The sequence below is a fragment of the Phyllobates terribilis genome, unplaced genomic scaffold (assembly GCF_046119375.1).
Source record: "Phyllobates terribilis strain yellow unplaced genomic scaffold, ASM4611937v1 Scaffold_8__6_contigs__length_399053987, whole genome shotgun sequence".
NCBI lineage: Eukaryota > Metazoa > Chordata > Amphibia > Anura > Dendrobatidae > Phyllobates > Phyllobates terribilis.
Window position 1 is genome coordinate 395,031,502 of NW_027362768.1, and position 19,107 is coordinate 395,050,608.

Below are 19,107 nucleotides of genomic sequence, written 5' to 3' on the forward strand. Positions count from 1 at the left end.
CCCTGCCGAGTCCTGCCTGCTGTATAACACCACCACCCTGCCAAGTCCTGACTGCTGTCTAACACCACCAGCCCGCCGAGTCCTGCCTGCTATATAACACCACCACCGCCCCGCCGAGTCCTGACAGCTGTATAACACCACCACCCTGCCGAGTCCTGTCTGCTGTATAACACCACCACCCTGCCGAGTCCTGCCTGCTGTATAACACCACCACCCTGCCGAGTCCTGATTGCTGTCTAACACCACCGCCCCGCCGAGACCTGCCTGCTGTATAACACCACCACCCTGCCGAGTCCTGTCTGCTGTATACCACCGCCCCGCCGAGTCCTGCCTGCTACATAACACCACCACCGCCCCGCCGAGTCCTGCCAGCTGTATAACACCACCACCCTGCCGAGTCCTGTCTGCTGTATAACACCACCGCCCCGCCGAGTCCTGCCTGCTGTATAACACCACCACCCTGCCGAGTCCTGCCTGCTGTATAACACCACCACCCTGCCGAGTCCTGACTGCTGTCTAACACCACCGCCCCGCCGAGTCCTGCCTGCTACATAACACCACCACCACCCTGCCGAGTCCTGACTGCTGTCTAACACCACCGCCCCGCCGAGTCCTGCTAGCTGTATAACACCACCACCCCGCCGAGTCCTGCCTGCTGTATAACACCATCACCCTGCCTGCTGTATAACACCACCACCCTGCCGAGTCCTGATTGCTGTCTAACACCACCGCCCCGCCGAGTCCTGCCTGCTACATAACACCACCACCGCCCCGCCGAGTCCTGTCTGCTGTATAACACCACCACCCTGCCGAATCCTGACTGCTGTCTAACACCACCGCCCCGCCGAGTTCTGCCTGCTACATAACACCACCACCGCCCCGCCGAGTCCTGTCTGCTGTATAACACCACCACCCTGCCGAGTCCTGACTGCTGTATAACACCACCCTGCCGAGTCCTGACTGCTAACACCACCACCCTGCCGAGTCCTGACTGCTGTCTAACACCACCACCCTGCCGAGTCCTGACTGCTGTCTAACACCACCGCCCCGCCGAGTCCTGCCTGCTGTATAATACCACCGCCCCGCCGAGTCCTGTCTGCTGTCTAACACCACCGCCCTGCCGAGTCCTGCCTGCTACATAACACCACCACCGCCCCGCCGAGTCCTGTCTGCTGTATAACACCACCACCCTGCCGAGTCCTGACTGCTGTATAACACCACCACACTGCCGAGTCCTGACTGCTCTCTAACACCACCACCCTGCCGAGTCCTGACTGCTGTCTAACACCACCACCCTGCCGAGTCCTGACTGCTGTCTAACACCACCGCCCCGCCGAGTCCTGCCTGCTGTATAACATCACCGCCCCGCCGAGTCCTGTCTGCTGTATAACACCACCGCCCCGCCGAGTCCTGACTGCTGTCTAACACCACCGCCCCGCCGAGTCCTGCCTGCTGTATAACACCACCCTGCCGAGTCCTGCCTGCTGTATAACACCACCACGGCCCCGCCGAGTCCTGCCTGCTGTATAACACCACCGCCCCGCCGAGTCCTGCCTGCTGTATAATACCACCCTGCTGAGTCCTGCCTGCTGTATAACACCACCACCGCCCCGCCGAGTCCTGTCTGCTGTATAACAACCACCGCCTCGCCGAGTCCTGGCTGCTGTATAACACCACCACCCTGCCGAGTCCTGCCTGCTGTATAACACCACCACCCAGCCGAGTCCTGCCTGCTACATAACACCACCACCACCCAGCCGAGTCCTGCCTGCTGTATAACACCACCGCCCCGCCGAGTCCTGCCTGCTACATAACACCACCACCGCCCCGCCGAGTCCTGCCTGCTGTCTAACACCACCGCCCTGCCTGCTGTATAACACCACCGCCCCGCCGAGTCCTGCCTGCTGTATAACACCACCCTGCCGAGTCCTGCCTGCTGTATAACACCACCACCGCCCCGCCGAGTCCTGCCTGCTGTATAACACCACCGCCCCGCCGAGTCCTGCCTGCTGTATAACACCACCGCCCCGCCGAGTCCTGCCTGCTGTATAACACCACCACCCTGCCGAGTCCTGTCTGCTGTATAACACCACCACCCTGCCGAGTCCTGCCTGCTGTCTAACACCACCACCCTGCCGAGTCCTGACTGCTGTCTAACACCACCGCCCCGCCGAGTCCTGCCTGCTACATAACACCACCACCCCGCCGACTCCTGTCTGCTGTCTAACACCACCGCCCCGCCGAGTCCTGCCTGCTGTATAACACCACCACCCTGCCGAGTCCTGACTGCTGTATAACACCACCACCCTGCCGAGTCCTGCCTGCTGTATAACACCACCCTGCCGAGTCCTGCCTGCTGTATAACACCACCACCGCCCCGCCGAGTCCAGTCTGCTGTATAACACCACCGCCCCGCCGAGTCCTGCCTGCTGTATAACACCACCACCCTGCCGAGTCCTGTCTGCTGTATAACACCACCACCCTGCCGAGTACTGACTGCTGTCTAACACCACCACCCTGCCGAGTCCTGCCTGCTGTATAACACCACCACCCTGCCGAGTCCTGCCTGCTGTATAACACCACCGCCCTGCCGAGTCCTGCCTGCTACATAACACCACCACCCTGCCGAGTCCTGCCTGCTGTCTAACACCACCACCCTGCCGAGTCCTGCCTGCTGTCTAACACCACCACCCTGCCGAGTCCTGCCAGCTGTATAACACCACCACCCTGCCGAGTCCTGCCTGCTGTATAACACCACCGCCCCGCTGAGTCCTGACTGCTGTCTAACACCACCACCCTGCCGAGTCCTGACTGCTGTATAACACCACCACCCTGCCGAGTCCTGACTGCTGTCTAACACCACCTCCCCGCCGAGTCCTGCCTGCTGTATAACACCACCCTGCCGAGTCCTGCCTGCTGTATAACACCACCATCGCCCCGCCGAGTCCTGTCTGCTGTATAACACCACCACCCTGCCGAGTCCTGCCTGCTGTATAACACCACCGCCCCGCCGAGTCCTGCCTGCTGTATAACACCACCACCGCCCCGCCGAGTCCTGCCTGCTGTATAACACCACCACGCCGAGTCCTGCCTGCTGTCTAACACCACCACCCTGCCGAGTCCTGCCTGCTGTATAACACCACCACCGCCCCGCCGAGTCCTGCCTGCTGTATAACACCACCACCCTGCCGAGTCCTGCCTGCTGTATAACACCACCACCCTGCCGAGTCCTGCCTGTTGTATAACACCACCGCCCTGCCGAGTCCTGCCTGCTGTATAACACCACCGCCCTGCCAAGTCCTGCCTGCTGTATAACACCACCACCCTGGCGAGTCCTGCCTGCTGTATAACACCACCACCCTGCCGAGTCCTGCCTGCTACATAACACCACCACCGCCCCGCCGAGTCCTGCCTGCTGTATAACACCACCACGCCGAGTACTGTCTGCTGTATAACACCACCACCCTGCCGAGTCCTGACTGCTGTCTAACACCACCACCGCCCCACCGAGTCCTGACTGCTGTCTAACACCACCACCCTGCCGAGTCCTGCCTGCTGTATAACACCACCACCCTGCCAAGTCCTGACTGCTGTCTAACACCACCAGCCCGCCGAGTCCTGCCTGCTATATAACACCACCACCGCCCCGCCGAGTCCTGACAGCTGTATAACACCACCACCCTGCCGAGTCCTGCCTGCTGTATAACACCACCACCCTGCCGAGTCCTGCCTGCTGTATAACACCACCACCCTGCCGAGTCCTGATTGCTGTCTAACACCACCGCCCCGCCGAGACCTGCCTGCTGTATAACACCACCACCCTGCCGAGTCCTGTCTGCTGTATACCACCGCCCCGCCGAGTCCTGCCTGCTACATAACACCACCACCGCCCCGCCGAGTCCTGCCAGCTGTATAACACCACCACCCTGCCGAGTCCTGTCTGCTGTATAACACCACCGCCCCGCCGAGTCCTGCCTGCTGTATAACACCACCACCCTGCCGAGTCCTGCCTGCTGTATAACACCACCACCCTGCCGAGTCCTGACTGCTGTCTAACACCACCGCCCCGCCGAGTCCTGCCTGCTACATAACACCACCACCACCCTGCCGAGTCCTGACTGCTGTCTAACACCACCGCCCCGCCGAGTCCTGCCAGCTGTATAACACCACCACCCCGCCGAGTCCTGCCTGCTGTATAACACCACCACCCTGCCTGCTGTATAACACCACCACCCTGCCGAGTCCTGATTGCTGTCTAACACCACCGCCCCGCCGAGTCCTGCCTGCTACATAACACCACCACCGCCCCGCCGAGTCCTGTCTGCTGTATAACACCACCACCCTGCCGAATCCTGACTGCTGTCTAACACCACCGCCCCGCCGAGTTCTGCCTGCTACATAACACCACCACCGCCCCGCCGAGTCCTGTCTGCTGTATAACACCACCACCCTGCCGAGTCCTGACTGCTGTATAACACCACCCTGCCAAGTCCTGACTGCTAACACCACCACCCTGCCGAGTCCTGACTGCTGTCTAACACCACCACCCTGCCGAGTCCTGACTGCTGTCTAACACCACCGCCCCGCCGAGTCCTGCCTGCTGTATAACACCACCGCCCCGCCGAGTCCTGTCTGCTGTCTAACACCACCGCCCTGCCGAGTCCTGCCTGCTACATAACACCACCACCGCCCCGCCAAGTCCTGTCTGCTGTATAACACCACCACCCTGCCGAGTCCTGACTGCTGTATAACACCACCACACTGCCGAGTCCTGACTGCTCTCTAACACCACCACCCTGCCGAGTCCTGACTGCTGTCTAACACCACCACCCTGCCGAGTCCTGACTGCTGTCTAACACCACCGCCCCGCCGAGTCCTGCCTGCTGTATAACACCACCGCCCCGCCGAGTCCTGTCTGCTGTATAACACCACCGCCCCGCCGAGTCCTGACTGCTGTCTAACACCACCGCCCCGCCGAGTCTTGCCTGCTGTATAACACCACCCTGCCGAGTCCTGCCTGCTGTATAACACCACCACCGCCCCGCCGAGTCCTGCCTGCTGTATAACACCACCGCCCCGCCGAGTCCTGCCTGCTGTATAACACCACCCTGCCGAGTCCTGCCTGCTGTATAACACCACCACCGCCCCGCCGAGTCCTGTCTGCTGTATAACAACCACCGCCCCGCCGAGTCCTGCCTGCTGTATAACACCACCACCCTGCCGAGTCCTGTCTGCTGTATAACACCACCACCCTGCCGAGTCCTGTCTGCTGTATAACACCACCACCCTGCCGAGTCCTGACTGCTGTCTAACACCACCACCCTGCCGAGTCCTGCCTGCTGTATAACACCACCAACCTGCCGAGTCCTGCCTGCTGTATAACACCACCGCCCCGCCGAGTCCTGTCTGCTGTCTAACACCACCACCCTGCCGAGTCCTGCCTGCTGTATAACACCACCACCCTGCCGAGTCCTGCCTGCTACATAACACCACCACCCTGCCGAGTCCTGCCTGCTGTATAACACCACCACCCTGCCGAGTCCTGCCTGCTGTATAACACCACCGCCCCGCCGAGTCCTGTCTGCTGTCTAACACCACCACCCTGCCGAGTCCTGCCTGCTGTATAACACCACCACCACCCAGCCGAGTCCTGCCTGCTGTATAACACCACCACCCAGCCGAGTCCTGCCTGCTACATAACACCACCACCACCCAGCCGAGTCCTGCCTGCTGTATAACACCACCACCGCCCCGCCGAGTCCTGCCTGCTGTATAACACCACCGCCCTGCCAAGTCCTGCCTGCTGTATAACACCACCACCCTGGCGAGTCCTGCCTGCTGTATAACACCACCACCCTGCCGAGTCCTGCCTGCTACATAACACCACCACCGACCCGCCAAGTCCTGCCTGCTACATAACACCACCACCGCCCAGCCGAGTCCTGCCTGCTACATAACACCACCACCACCCTGCCGAGTCCTGACTGCTGTCTAACACCACCGCCCCGCCGAGTCCTGCCTGCTGTATAACACCACCGCCCCGCCGAGTCCTGTCTGCTGTCTAACACCACCGCCCTGCCGAGTCCTGCCTGCTACATAACACCACCACCGCCCCGCCAAGTCCTGTCTGCTGTATAACACCACCACCCTGCCGAGTCCTGACTGCTGTATAACACCACCACACTGCCGAGTCCTGACTGCTCTCTAACACCACCACCCTGCCGAGTCCTGACTGCTGTCTAACACCACCACCCTGCCGAGTCCTGACTGCTGTCTAACACCACCGCCCCGCCGAGTCCTGCCTGCTGTATAACACCACCGCCCCGCCGAGTCCTGTCTGCTGTATAACACCACCGCCCCGCCGAGTCCTGACTGCTGTCTAACACCACCGCCCCGCCGAGTCTTGCCTGCTGTATAACACCACCCTGCCGAGTCCTGCCTGCTGTATAACACCACCACCGCCCCGCCGAGTCCTGCCTGCTGTATAACACCACCGCCCCGCCGAGTCCTGCCTGCTGTATAACACCACCCTGCCGAGTCCTGCCTGCTGTATAACACCACCACCGCCCCGCCGAGTCCTGTCTGCTGTATAACAACCACCGCCCCGCCGAGTCCTGCCTGCTGTATAACACCACCACCCTGCCGAGTCCTGTCTGCTGTATAACACCACCACCCTGCCGAGTCCTGTCTGCTGTATAACACCACCACCCTGCCGAGTCCTGACTGCTGTCTAACACCACCACCCTGCCGAGTCCTGCCTGCTGTATAACACCACCAACCTGCCGAGTCCTGCCTGCTGTATAACACCACCGCCCCGCCGAGTCCTGTCTGCTGTCTAACACCACCACCCTGCCGAGTCCTGCCTGCTGTATAACACCACCACCCAGCCGAGTCCTGCCTGCTACATAACACCACCACCACCCAGCCGAGTCCTGCCTGCTGTATAACACCACCACCGCCCCGCCGAGTCCTGCCTGCTGTATAACACCACCGCCCTGCCAAGTCCTGCCTGCTGTATAACACCACCACCCTGGCGAGTCCTGCCTGCTGTATAACACCACCACCCTGCCGAGTCCTGCCTGCTACATAACACCACCACCGACCCGCCAAGTCCTGCCTGCTACATAACACCACCACCGCCCAGCCGAGTCCTGCCTGCTACATAACACCACCACCGCCCTGCCGAGTCCTGCCTGCTGTATAACACCACCACGCCGAGTCCTGCCTGCTGTATAACACCACCACCCTGCCGAGTCCTGCCTGCTACATAACACCACCACCGCCCCGCCGAGTCCTGCCTGCTACATAACACCACCACCGCCCCGCCGAGTCCTGCCTACTACATAACACCACCAACGCCCCGCCGAGTCCTGCCTGCTGTATAACACCACCACGCCGAGTACTGTCTGCTGTCTAACAACACCGCCCAGCCGAGTCCTGCCGGCTGTATAACACCACCACCGCCCCACCGAGTCCTGTCTGATGTCTAACACCACCACCGCCCTGGCGAGTCCTGCCTGCTGTATAACACCACCGCCCTGCCGAGTCCTGTCTGCTACATAACACCACCGCCCCGCCAAGTCCTGCCTGCTGTATAACACCACCGCCCTGCCGAGTCCTGTCTGCTGTATAACACCACCGCCCTGCTGAGTCCTGCCTGCTGTATAACACCACCGCCCTGCGGAGTCCTGCCTGCTGTATAACACCACCACCCTGCCGAGTCCTGCCTGCTACATAACACCACCACCGCCCCGCCGAGTCCTGCCTGCTACATAACACCACCACCGCCCCGCCGAGTCCTGCCTACTACATAACACCACCAACGCCCCGCCGAGTCCTGCCTGCTGTATAACAGCACCACGCAGAGTACTGTCTGCTGTCTAACAACACCGCCCAGCCGAGTCCTGCCGGCTGTATAACACCACCACCGCCCCACCGAGTCCTGTCTGATGTCTAACACCACCACCGCCCTGGCGAGTCCTGCCTGCTGTATAACACCACCGCCCTGCCGAGTCCTGTCTGCTACATAACACCACCGCCCCGCCAAGTCCTGCCTGCTGTATAACACCACCGCCCTGCCGAGTCCTGTCTGCTGTCTAACACCACCACCCTGCCGAGTCCTGCCTGCTGTATAACACCACCACCCTGCCGAGTCCTGCCTGCTACATAACACCACCACCCTGCCGAGTCCTGCCTGCTGTATAACACCACCACCCTGCCGAGTCCTGCCTGCTGTATAACACCACCGCCCCGCCGAGTCCTGTCTGCTGTCTAACACCACCACCCTGCCGAGTCCTGCCTGCTGTATAACACCACCACCACCCAGCCGAGTCCTGCCTGCTGTATAACACCACCACCCAGCCGAGTCCTGCCTGCTACATAACACCACCACCACCCAGCCGAGTCCTGCCTGCTGTATAACACCACCACCGCCCCGCCGAGTCCTGCCTGCTGTATAACACCACCACCCTGGCGAGTCCTGCCTGCTGTATAACACCACCACCCTGCCGAGTCCTGCCTGCTGTATAACACCACCACCCTGCCGAGTCCTGTCTGCTGTATAACACCACCACCCTGCCGAGTCCTGCCTGCTGTCTAACACCACCACCCTGCCGAGTCCTGACTGCTGTCTAACACCACCGCCCCGCCGAGTCCTGCCTGCTACATAACACCACCACCCCGCCGACTCCTGTCTGCTGTCTAACACCACCGCCCCGCCGAGTCCTGCCTGCTGTATAACACCACCACCCTGCCGAGTCCTGACTGCTGTATAACACCACCACCCTGCCGAGTCCTGCCTGCTGTATAACACCACCCTGCCGAGTCCTGCCTGCTGTATAACACCACCACCGCCCCGCCGAGTCCAGTCTGCTGTATAACACCACCGCCCCGCCGAGTCCTGCCTGCTGTATAACACCACCACCCTGCCGAGTCCTGTCTGCTGTATAACACCACCACCCTGCCGAGTACTGACTGCTGTCTAACACCACCACCCTGCCGAGTCCTGCCTGCTGTATAACACCACCACCCTGCCGAGTCCTGCCTGCTGTATAACACCACCGCCCTGCCGAGTCCTGCCTGCTACATAACACCACCACCCTGCCGAGTCCTGCCTGCTGTCTAACACCACCACCCTGCCGAGTCCTGCCTGCTGTCTAACACCACCACCCTGCCGAGTCCTGCCAGCTGTATAACACCACCACCCTGCCGAGTCCTGCCTGCTGTATAACACCACCGCCCCGCTGAGTCCTGACTGCTGTCTAACACCACCACCCTGCCGAGTCCTGACTGCTGTATAACACCACCACCCTGCCGAGTCCTGACTGCTGTCTAACACCACCTCCCCGCCGAGTCCTGCCTGCTGTATAACACCACCCTGCCGAGTCCTGCCTGCTGTATAACACCACCATCGCCCCGCCGAGTCCTGTCTGCTGTATAACACCACCACCCTGCCGAGTCCTGCCTGCTGTATAACACCACCGCCCCGCCGAGTCCTGCCTGCTGTATAACACCACCGCCCCGCCGAGTCCTGCCTGCTGTATAACACCACCACCGCCCCGCCGAGTCCTGCCTGCTGTATAACACCACCACGCCGAGTCCTGCCTGCTGTCTAACACCACCACCCTGCCGAGTCCTGCCTGCTGTATAACACCACCACCGCCCCGCCGAGTCCTGCCTGCTGTATAACACCACCACCCTGCCGAGTCCTGCCTGCTGTATAACACCACCACCCTGCCGAGTCCTGCCTGTTGTATAACACCACCGCCCTGCCGAGTCCTGCCTGCTGTATAACACCACCGCCCTGCCAAGTCCTGCCTGCTGTATAACACCACCACCCTGGCGAGTCCTGCCTGCTGTATAACACCACCACCCTGCCGAGTCCTGCCTGCTACATAACACCACCACCGCCCCGCCGAGTCCTGCCTGCTGTATAACACCACCACGCCGAGTACTGTCTGCTGTATAACACCACCACCCTGCCGAGTCCTGACTGCTGTCTAACACCACCACCGCCCCACCGAGTCCTGACTGCTGTCTAACACCACCACCCTGCCGAGTCCTGCCTGCTGTATAACACCACCACCCTGCCAAGTCCTGACTGCTGTCTAACACCACCAGCCCGCCGAGTCCTGCCTGCTATATAACACCACCACCGCCCCGCCGAGTCCTGACAGCTGTATAACACCACCACCCTGCCGAGTCCTGCCTGCTGTATAACACCACCACCCTGCCGAGTCCTGCCTGCTGTATAACACCACCACCCTGCCGAGTCCTGATTGCTGTCTAACACCACCGCCCCGCCGAGACCTGCCTGCTGTATAACACCACCACCCTGCCGAGTCCTGTCTGCTGTATACCACCGCCCCGCCGAGTCCTGCCTGCTACATAACACCACCACCGCCCCGCCGAGTCCTGCCAGCTGTATAACACCACCACCCTGCCGAGTCCTGTCTGCTGTATAACACCACCGCCCCGCCGAGTCCTGCCTGCTGTATAACACCACCACCCTGCCGAGTCCTGCCTGCTGTATAACACCACCACCCTGCCGAGTCCTGACTGCTGTCTAACACCACCGCCCCGCCGAGTCCTGCCTGCTACATAACACCACCACCACCCTGCCGAGTCCTGACTGCTGTCTAACACCACCGCCCCGCCGAGTCCTGCCAGCTGTATAACACCACCACCCCGCCGAGTCCTGCCTGCTGTATAACACCACCACCCTGCCTGCTGTATAACACCACCACCCTGCCGAGTCCTGACTGCTGTCTAACACCACCGCCCCGCCGAGTCCTGCCTGCTACATAACACCACCACCGCCCCGCCGAGTCCTGTCTGCTGTATAACACCACCACCCTGCCGAATCCTGACTGCTGTCTAACACCACCGCCCCGCCGAGTTCTGCCTGCTACATAACACCACCACCGCCCCGCCGAGTCCTGTCTGCTGTATAACACCACCACCCTGCCGAGTCCTGACTGCTGTATAACACCACCCTGCCAAGTCCTGACTGCTAACACCACCACCCTGCCGAGTCCTGACTGCTGTCTAACACCACCACCCTGCCGAGTCCTGACTGCTGTCTAACACCACCGCCCCGCCGAGTCCTGCCTGCTGTATAACACCACCGCCCCGCCGAGTCCTGTCTGCTGTCTAACACCACCGCCCTGCCGAGTCCTGCCTGCTACATAACACCACCACCGCCCCGCCAAGTCCTGTCTGCTGTATAACACCACCACCCTGCCGAGTCCTGACTGCTGTATAACACCACCACACTGCCGAGTCCTGACTGCTCTCTAACACCACCACCCTGCCGAGTCCTGACTGCTGTCTAACACCACCACCCTGCCGAGTCCTGACTGCTGTCTAACACCACCGCCCCGCCGAGTCCTGCCTGCTGTATAACACCACCGCCCCGCCGAGTCCTGTCTGCTGTATAACACCACCGCCCCGCCGAGTCCTGACTGCTGTCTAACACCACCGCCCCGCCAAGTCCTGCCTGCTACATAACACCACCACCGCCCCGCCAAGTCCTGTCTGCTGTATAACACCACCACCCTGCCGAGTCCTGACTGCTGTATAACACCACCACACTGCCGAGTCCTGACTGCTCTCTAACACCACCACCCTGCCGAGTCCTGACTGCTGTCTAACACCACCACCCTGCCGAGTCCTGACTGCTGTCTAACACCACCGCCCCGCCGAGTCCTGCCTGCTGTATAACACCACCGCCCCGCCGAGTCCTGTCTGCTGTATAACACCACCGCCCCGCCGAGTCCTGACTGCTGTCTAACACCACCGCCCCGCCGAGTCTTGCCTGCTGTATAACACCACCCTGCCGAGTCCTGCCTGCTGTATAACACCACCACCGCCCCGCCGAGTCCTGCCTGCTGTATAACACCACCGCCCCGCCGAGTCCTGCCTGCTGTATAACACCACCCTGCCGAGTCCTGCCTGCTGTATAACACCACCACCGCCCCGCCGAGTCCTGTCTGCTGTATAACAACCACCGCCCCGCCGAGTCCTGCCTGCTGTATAACACCACCACCCTGCCGAGTCCTGTCTGCTGTATAACACCACCACCCTGCCGAGTCCTGTCTGCTGTATAACACCACCACCCTGCCGAGTCCTGACTGCTGTCTAACACCACCACCCTGCCGAGTCCTGCCTGCTGTATAACACCACCAACCTGCCGAGTCCTGCCTGCTGTATAACACCACCGCCCCGCCGAGTCCTGTCTGCTGTCTAACACCACCACCCTGCCGAGTCCTGCCTGCTGTCTAACACCACCACCCTGCCGAGTCCTGCCTGCTACATAACACCACCACCCTGCCGAGTCCTGCCTGCTGTATAACACCACCACCCTGCCGAGTCCTGCCTGCTGTATAACACCACCGCCCCGCCGAGTCCTGTCTGCTGTCTAACACCACCACCCTGCCGAGTCCTGCCTGCTGTATAACACCACCACCACCCAGCCGAGTCCTGCCTGCTGTATAACACCACCACCCAGCCGAGTCCTGCCTGCTACATAACACCACCACCACCCAGCCGAGTCCTGCCTGCTGTATAACACCACCACCGCCCCGCCGAGTCCTGCCTGCTGTATAACACCACCGCCCTGCCAAGTCCTGCCTGCTGTATAACACCACCACCCTGGCGAGTCCTGCCTGCTGTATAACACCACCACCCTGCCGAGTCCTGCCTGCTACATAACACCACCACCGACCCGCCAAGTCCTGCCTGCTACATACCACCACCGCCCAGCCGAGTCCTGCCTGCTACATAACACCACCACCGCCCTGCCGAGTCCTGCCTGCTGTATAACACCACCACGCCGAGTCCTGCCTGCTGTATAACACCACCACCCTGCCGAGTCCTGCCTGCTACATAACACCACCACCGCCCCGCCGAGTCCTGCCTGCTACATAACACCACCACCGCCCCGCCGAGTCCTGCCTACTACATAACACCACCAACGCCCCGCCGAGTCCTGCCTGCTGTATAACACCACCACGCCGAGTACTGTCTGCTGTCTAACAACACCGCCCAGCCGAGTCCTGCCGGCTGTATAACACCACCACCGCCCCACCGAGTCCTGTCTGATGTCTAACACCACCACCGCCCTGGCGAGTCCTGCCTGCTGTATAACACCACCGCCCTGCCGAGTCCTGTCTGCTACATAACACCACCGCCCCGCCAAGTCCTGCCTGCTGTATAACACCACCGCCCTGCCGAGTCCTGTCTGCTGTATAACACCACCGCCCTGCTGAGTCCTGCCTGCTGTATAACACCACCGCCCTGCGGAGTCCTGCCTGCTGTATAACACCACCACCCTGCCGAGTCCTGCCTGCTACATAACACCACCACCGCCCCGCCGAGTCCTGCCTGCTACATAACACCACCACCGCCCCGCCGAGTCCTGCCTACTACATAACACCACCAACGCCCCGCCGAGTCCTGCCTGCTGTATAACAGCACCACGCAGAGTACTGTCTGCTGTCTAACAACACCGCCCAGCCGAGTCCTGCCGGCTGTATAACACCACCACCGCCCCACCGAGTCCTGTCTGATGTCTAACACCACCACCGCCCTGGCGAGTCCTGCCTGCTGTATAACACCACCGCCCTGCCGAGTCCTGTCTGCTACATAACACCACCGCCCCGCCAAGTCCTGCCTGCTGTATAACACCACCGCCCTGCCGAGTCCTGTCTGCTGTCTAACACCACCACCCTGCCGAGTCCTGCCTGCTGTATAACACCACCACCCTGCCGAGTCCTGCCTGCTACATAACACCACCACCCTGCCGAGTCCTGCCTGCTGTATAACACCACCACCCTGCCGAGTCCTGCCTGCTGTATAACACCACCGCCCCGCCGAGTCCTGTCTGCTGTCTAACACCACCACCCTGCCGAGTCCTGCCTGCTGTATAACACCACCACCACCCAGCCGAGTCCTGCCTGCTGTATAACACCACCACCCAGCCGAGTCCTGCCTGCTACATAACACCACCACCACCCAGCCGAGTCCTGCCTGCTGTATAACACCACCACCGCCCCGCCGAGTCCTGCCTGCTGTATAACACCACCACCCTGGCGAGTCCTGCCTGCTGTATAACACCACCACCCTGCCGAGTCCTGCCTGCTACATAACACCACCACCGCCCCGCCAAGTCCTGCCTGCTACATAACACCACCACCGCCCAGCCGAGTCCTGCCTGCTACATAACACCACCACCGCCCTGCCGAGTCCTGCCTGCTGTATAACACCACCACGCCGAGTCCTGCCTGCTGTATAACACCACCACCCTGCCGAGTCCTGCCTGCTACATAACACCACCACCGCCCCGCCGAGTCCTGCCTGCTACATAACACCACCACCGCCCCGCCGAGTCCTGCCTACTACATAACACCACCAACGCCCCGCCGAGTCCTGCCTGCTGTATAACACCACCACGCCGAGTACTGTCTGCTGTCTAACAACACCGCCCAGCCGAGTCCTGCCGGCTGTATAACACCACCACCGCCCCACCGAGTCCTGTCTGATGTCTAACACCACCACCGCCCTGGCGAGTCCTGCCTGCTGTATAACACCACCGCCCTGCCGAGTCCTGTCTGCTACATAACACCACCGCCCCGCCAAGTCCTGCCTGCTGTATAACACCACCGCCCTGCCGAGTCCTGTCTGCTGTATAACACCACCGCCCTGCTGAGTCCTGCCTGCTGTATAACACCACCGCCCTGCCGAGTCCTGCCTGCTGTATAACACCACCACCCTGCCGAGTCCTGCCTGCTACATAACACCACCACCGCCCCGCCGAGTCCTGCCTGCTACATAACACCACCAACGCCCCGCCGAGTCCTGCCTGCTGTATAACAGCACCACGCAGAGTACTGTCTGCTGTCTAACAACACCGCCCAGCCGAGTCCTGCCGGCTGTATAACACCACCACCGCCCCACCGAGTCCTGTCTGATGTCTAACACCACCACCGCCCTGGCGAGTCCTGCCTGCTGTATAACACCACCGCCCTGCCGAGTCCTGTCTGCTACATAACACCACCGCCCCGCCAAGTCCTGCCTGCTGTATAACACCACCGCCCTGCCGAGTCCTGTCTGCTGTATAACACCACCGCCCTGCCGAGTCCTGCCTGCTGTATAACACCACCGCCCTGCCGAGTCCTGCCTGTTGTATAACACCACCACCGCCCCGCCGAGACCTGCCTGCTACATAACACCACCACCGCCCCGCCGAGTCCTGCCTGCTGTATAACACCACCGCCCCGCCGAGTTCTGCCTGCTACATAACACCACCACCGCCCCGCCGAGTCCTGCCTGCTGTATAACACCACCGCCCTGCCGAGTCCTGTCTGCTGTCTAACACCACCGTCCTGCCGAGTCCTGCCTGCTGTATAACACCACCGCCCCGCCGAGTCCTGCCTGCTGTATATCATCACCACCCCGATGAGTCCTCTCTGCTGTATATCGTCACCATCCCGATGAGTCCTCTCTGCTGTATATCGTCACCATCCCGATGAGTCCTCTCTGCTGTATATCGTCACCATCCCGATGAGTCCTCTCTGCTGTATATAGTCGCCACCCCGATGAGTCCTCTCTGCTGTATATCGTCACCATCCCGATGAGTCCTCTCTGCTGTATATCGTCACCATCCCGATGAGTCCTCTCTGCTGTATATAGTCACCATCCCGATGAGTCCTCTCTGCTGTATATAGTCACCACCCCGATGAGTCCTCTCTGCTGTATATAGTCACCATCCCGATGAGTCCTCTCTGCTGTATATCGTCACCACCCCGATGAGTCCTCTCTGCTGTATATCGTCACCACCCCGATGAGACCTCTCTGCTGTATATCGTCACCACCCCGCTGAGTCCTCTATGCTGTATATCGTCACCACCCCGCTGAGTCCTCTCTGCTGTATATAGTCACCACCCCGATGAGTCCTCTCTGCTGTATATAGTCACCACCCCGATGAGTCCTCTCTGCTGTATATAGTCACCATCCCGATGAGTCCTCTCTGCTGTATATAGTCACCATCCCGATGAGTCCTCTCTGCTGTATATCATCACCACCCCGATGAGTCCTCTCTGCTGTATATCACCATCCCGATGAGTCCTCTCTGCTGTATATCGTCACCACCCCGATGAGTCCTCTCTGATGTATATCGTCACCACCCCGATGAGTCCTCTCTGCTGTATATCGTCACCACCCCGATGAGTCCTCTCTGCTGTATATCGTCACCATCCCGATGAGTCCTCTCTGCTGTATATAGTCACCATCCCGATGAGTCCTCTCTGCTGTATATAGTCACCATCCCGATGAGTCCTCTCTGCTGTATATAGTCACCATCCCGATGAGTCCTCTCTGCTGTATATAGTCACCATCCCGATGAGTCCTCTCTGCTGTATATAGTCCCCACCCCGATGAGTCCTCTCTGCTGTATATAGTCACCATCCCGATGAGTCCTCTCTGCTGTATATCATCACCATCCCGATGAGTCCGCTCTGCTGTATATCATCACCATCCCGATGAGTCCTCTCTGCTGTATATAGTCACCACCCCGATGAGTCCTCTCTGCTGTATATCATCACCACCCCGATGAGTCCTCTCTGCTGTATATCATCACCACCCCGATGAGTCCTCTCTGCTGTATATCATCACCACCCCGATGAGTCCTCTCTGCTGTATATCATCACCATCCCGATGAGTCCTCTCTGCTGTATATAGTCACCATCCCGATGAGTCCTCTCTGCTGTATATAGTCACCATCCCGATGAGTCCTCTCTGCTGTACAATCATGGCCAAAAGTTTTGAGAATGACACCAAAATTATATTTGCACATGATCTGCTGGCCTCTGGTTTTTATTAGTGTTTGTCTGATGTTTATATCACATACAGAAATATAATTGCAATCATATTATGAGTACCAATAGGTTATATTGCCAGTTAGAATGAGTTAATGCAGCAAATCAATATTTGCAGTGTTGCCCCTTCTTCTTCAAGACCTCTGTAATTCTCCCTGGCATGCTCTCAATCAACTTTTGGACCAAATCCTGACTGATAGCAGTCCATTCTTGCATAATCAATGCTTGCATTTTGCCAGAATTTGTTGGTTTTTGTTTGTCCACCCGTCTCTTGATGATTGACCACAAGTTCTCAATGGGATTAAGATCTGGGGAGTTTCCAGCCCATGGACCCAAAATCTCTATGTTTTGTTCCATGAGCCATTTTGTTATCACCTTTGCTTTATGGCAAGGTGCTCCATCATGCTGGAAAAGGCATTGTTGGGCGCCAAACTGCTCTTGGACGGTTGGGAGAAGTTGCTCTTGGAGGACATTCTGGTACCATTCTTTATTCATGGCTGTGTTTTTAGGCAAGACTGAGTGAGCCGATTCCCTTGGCTGAGAAGCAACCCCACACATGAATGGTTTCAGGATGCTTTACAGTTGGCATGAGACAAGACTGGTGGTAGCGCTCACCTCTTCTTCTCCGAATAAGATGTTTTCCAGATGTCCCAAACAATCGAAAAGGGGATTCATCAGAGAAAATGACTTTGCCCCAGTCCTCAGCAGTCCACTCCCTGTACCTTTTGCAGAATATCAGTCGGTCCCTGATGTTTTTTCTGGAGAGAAGTGGCTTCTTGGCTGCCCTCCTTGAAACCAGCCCTTGCTCAAAGAGTCTCCGCCTCACAGTGCGTGCAGAAGCAGTCACACCAGCCTGCTGCCATTCCTGAGCAAGCTCGGCACTGCTGGTAGTCCCATCCCGCAGCTGAAACAGTTTTAAGATACGGTCCTGGCGCTTGCTGGTCTTTCTTGGGCGCCCTGGAGCCTTTTTGACAACAATGGAAGCTCTCTCCTTGAAGTTCTTGATGATGAGATAGATTGTTGACTGAGGTGCAATCTTTGTAGCTGCGATACTCTTCCCTGTTAGGCCATTTTTGTGCAGTGCAATGATGGCTGCACGTGTTTCTTTAGAGATAACCATGGTTAACTGAAGAGAAACAATGCTACCAAGAACCAGCCTCCTTTTAAAGTGTCCAGTGATGTCATTCTTACTTAATCATGACTGATTGATCGCCAGCCCTGTCCTCATCAACACCCACACCTGTGTTAATGGATCAATCACTAAAACTATGTTAGCTGCTCCTTTTAAGGCAGGACTGCAATGATGTTGAAATGTGTTTTGGGGGTTAAAGTTCATTTTCTGGGCAAATATTGACTTTGCAAGTACAGTAATTGCTGTTAAGCTGATCACTCTTTGACATTCAGGAGTATATGCAAATTGCCATTACAAAAAATGAAGCAGTAAACTTTGGAAAAATTACTATTTGTCTCATTCTCAATACTTTTGGCCATGACTGTATATCGTCACCACCCCGATGAGTCCTCTCTGCTGTATATCGTCACCACCCCGATGAGTCCTCTCTGCTGTATATCGTCACCACCCCGATGAGTCCTCTCTGCTGTATATCGTCACCACCCCGATGAGTCCTCTCTGCTGTATATCGTCACCACCCCGATGAGTCCTCTCTGCTGTATATCGTCACCATCCCGATGAGTCCTCTCTGCTGTATATCATCACCATCCCGATGAGTCCTCTCTGCTGTATATAGTCACCACCCCGATGAGTCCTCTCTGCTGTATATAGTCACCATCCCGATGAGTCCTCTCTGCTGTATATAGTCACCACCCCGATGAGTCCTCTCTGCTGTATATAGTCACCATCCCGATGAGTCCTCTCTGCTGTATATAGTCACCATCCCGATGAGTCCTCTCTGCTGTATATAGTCACCACCCCGATGAGTCCTCTCTGCTGTATATCGCCACCACCCCGATGAGTCCTCTCTGCTGTATATCGCCACCACCCCGATGAGTCCTCTCTGCTGTATATCGTCACCACCCCGATGAGTCCTCTCTGCTGTATATAGTCACCATCCCGATGAGTCCTCTCTGCTGTATATCATCACCATCCCGATGAGTCCTCTCTGCTGTATATAGTCACCATCCTGATGAGTCCTCTCTGCTGTATATAGTCACCATCCCGATGAGTCCTCTCTGCTGTATATAGTCACCACCCCGATGAGTCCTCTCTGCTGTA

At 58.9% G+C, this 19,107-nt stretch overlaps 1 protein-coding gene across 3 annotated transcripts in view; it reads right to left on the reverse strand.

Annotated features, from left to right (window-relative positions):
- Positions 1-19,107, reverse strand: part of GGA1 (golgi associated, gamma adaptin ear containing, ARF binding protein 1) — a 146,405-nt gene that overhangs the window by 115,324 nt on the left and 11,974 nt on the right. The window lies entirely within an intron of this gene.